Genomic DNA, 3244 nt, shown 5'->3' with positions numbered 1-3244 from the left:
CTTTCACGCCGAGGAGATGTGTCCAATCAGAAGCTGAGGAGATGTGTCCAATCAAAAGCTGAGGAGATGAAGCTACGTGAGGTGCGGTGTGATCATTTTATGTCTCTCTACTACTTAACTCTACTTTGTCTCTGATATGGACTGACTGTCTATATTATACAATGAACTGTTGGAAACTTCGCAGTGTCAGCGAAAACGAATCCAAAAACAACATGTATGAACACAACACATAATAAATGAAATACAAAAAAAAGCAAGAACGTTTTCTCAACCCTTGTCTTTCACTGCCCCTCCTTTTAGGATGACAAGTCCCACTTGTATGTGATAATTAATGGTAATAAAGGATAATTAACTGTTTCATGACTTGTATGTGATAATTAATGTTAATAAAGGATAATTAACTGTTTCATGACTTGTATGTGATAATTAATGTTAATAAAGGATAATTAACTGTTTCATGACTTGTATGTGATAATTAATGTTAATAAAGGATAATTAACTGTTTCATGACTTGGATGTGATAATTAATGTTAATAAATGATAATTAACTGTTTCATGACTTGTATGTGATAATTAATGTTAATAAAGGATAATTAACTGTCTAATGTATGAGGGGAATCGCGGGGTGAATCATGACACTCCTACCACCTAGTCCACTCTCTGCCTAGTCCATCTAATGCTCCTGTATAGAAAAAGATCAATTTGCCTAAACACACACACACACACACACACACACACACACACACACACACACACACACACACACGCTCACACACACACACACACACACACACACACACACACACACACACTCACACACACACACACACACACACACACACTCACACACACACACACACACACACACACTCACACACACACACACACACACACACACTCACACACACACACACACACACACACACACACACACACACACACACACACACACACACACACACACACACACACACACACACACACACACACACACACACACACACACACACACACACTCACACACACACACACACACACACACACACACACACAAACACACTCACACACACACACACACACACACACACACACACACACACACATTCTTTACACAGTAAACAGTATTTACCCATAGAGAGGGATGATCCCTCATTCCACAGAAATTTTAATATTTATGCTAAGTGTGGAGGAATGTTAAGTGTTAAGTATCAAGATTATAAATTGTACTCCTTTTAGACTTTGTACCTTGTAAAATAACATAACTGAGATTATAAGTAATTTCTTTTGAAGGCTTATTCCTTTTAAAACGTGATGTCAACTTGATTCACATCCATGTTCTTCCATCCTTTTGAGGTCTGTTGTGTCATTCACAGTGAGAGGGGCCTTATTTGTAGTGAGAACATTTACTGTATTTGTAGGATAGGAAAGACCTACATTCCTACGAATCAAACCTGTGTCTTTCCACTACCAGTTGAGCTACAGGAGTAACAGTCGTTATTAACTAACTGGAGTAAAATTATACTAAGCAAAACTGAGTTTTATGCAAGGTTGTTAGATCAGAAGGTTTATTTGATTGACACAAAATATATACTGAAGCAGAAACTACAGAGGGGATATACTTGTCCTGAAGGGGGGGCACGATCATGGATCCCATTACAGCCAATTATCATTCCTCAATCTGGTTCTAGCTGACTTACTGTAATGAGGTCCAGACAGCCCTCAGCATACACGCAAAACATCACTCTAAATATGTTTCTCATTTGTTTCCTAATTAGCAGGTTGTGCTGGACAAGAACAGACAAAAGGCCTCCTCCAGCCTCTAATCAGGGAGAACAGCAGGGCTCATTCAAACACAGGACACAACATGTTGCCTGACGTTCCTGTCCGAAAGGATCTTTCTGATGTTTTCACCAGTGGCCACAGGGGGGCGCCACAGCCCTGCTTGTCAAATGCTGCCACTCTCAAAAAGGTACAATCTTGGCGTTGGCATACTACCCTTTGTTTGTTTGCTTTTGAGGAGAAGTGAAATGTTTTCTGTAAGATATCTATTTTACAGGAGCTTTTGGCTGACTGTACGACAGGATATCAAATGATCTGTGACCGCCAGCGACAGGAATGATGGATGAGAGAGGTGGAAACATTGAGAAGAGAGGAGAATGAAATGGTTGAAGTTGGTGTGAAACAGAAGGAGGGGAGAGAAGGGCCGAACAAAAGACAGCTGAGATTGAGGTGTCTCCTCTCTTAAGTGTTTTATTCATCTCTCCTTATTCACTCTCTCTCCTTCAGTGTCTCACTATCTATCTCTCTTTTTTAACTTTCTGCCTTCTTCAGACAGATATGTATATATCGGTACATGTATATGACGGTATATGGTATAATTCATATACATATTGTAGGAGTTGGGAAAAAACAGAATGGGTAAGTAAGAGAGAGAGAGAGAGAAAATGAGGGGGGGGGGGGGGCTAACTGTCACAACAGACCTGGCTGGACGCACCTCACAGTCAGTCATGTGGTGCAGAAGGTCCTCCAGACATTTACGTTGTTTTGACCTCCCGGGGGGGGGCGGGGGGGGGTTGCTGGTTATCATCCCAGGATTCATCATCCTCTCTGAGGAAATCTCCTCTCAGAGGAGGCCCAGAGGAGGCCCACAGTATGCCGCCATTTCACTCGGATTTGTCGTATTTCCTGCAAAGCTCACAAATGGAAACGCTGACATGGTGAAGCATGTGAGGAGGCTCTGACCTCTGCTGAGCAACCCAGGGAGGTCAAAGGTCGTAACCCCCTGACGGAGGTCCCTGCACTTGGGCAACGGCTGGCTTCACTGACCCCCAGCCAACATGAGTCAACACATGTGAGTAATTCCCTCAATCATGGCAGTCAACTGCATGTGTCCCTGTGTGTGTGTGTGTGTGTGTGTGTGTGTGTGTGTGTGTGTGTGTGTGTGTGTGTGTGTGTGTGTGTGTGTGTCTGTGTGTGTGTGTGTGTGTGTGTGTGTGTGTGTGTGTCTGCAACACAGAAAACAGGTGTGAGACTCCTCAAAACAGAATCCCTCAGACATAATCTTTTCCTCTGTTCATTCTCTCTCTTTCTCTCTCTCTTCCCCTCTCTCTCTCTCTTTCTCTCTCTCTCTCTCTCTCTCTCTCTCTCTCTCTCTCTTTGTCCCACGGGTAGAAGAGGCAGTCACCTGCCTGTGCTCCCAGACAGAAGGTGATTCTTCATATCTGTCAGCTTGTGTTTGGGTCGC

This window comes from Clupea harengus, chromosome 20 (assembly GCF_900700415.2).
Source record: "Clupea harengus chromosome 20, Ch_v2.0.2, whole genome shotgun sequence".
In the NCBI taxonomy this organism is placed as follows: domain Eukaryota; kingdom Metazoa; phylum Chordata; class Actinopteri; order Clupeiformes; family Clupeidae; genus Clupea; species Clupea harengus.
Note: the sequence above shows the minus strand (reverse complement) of the source record.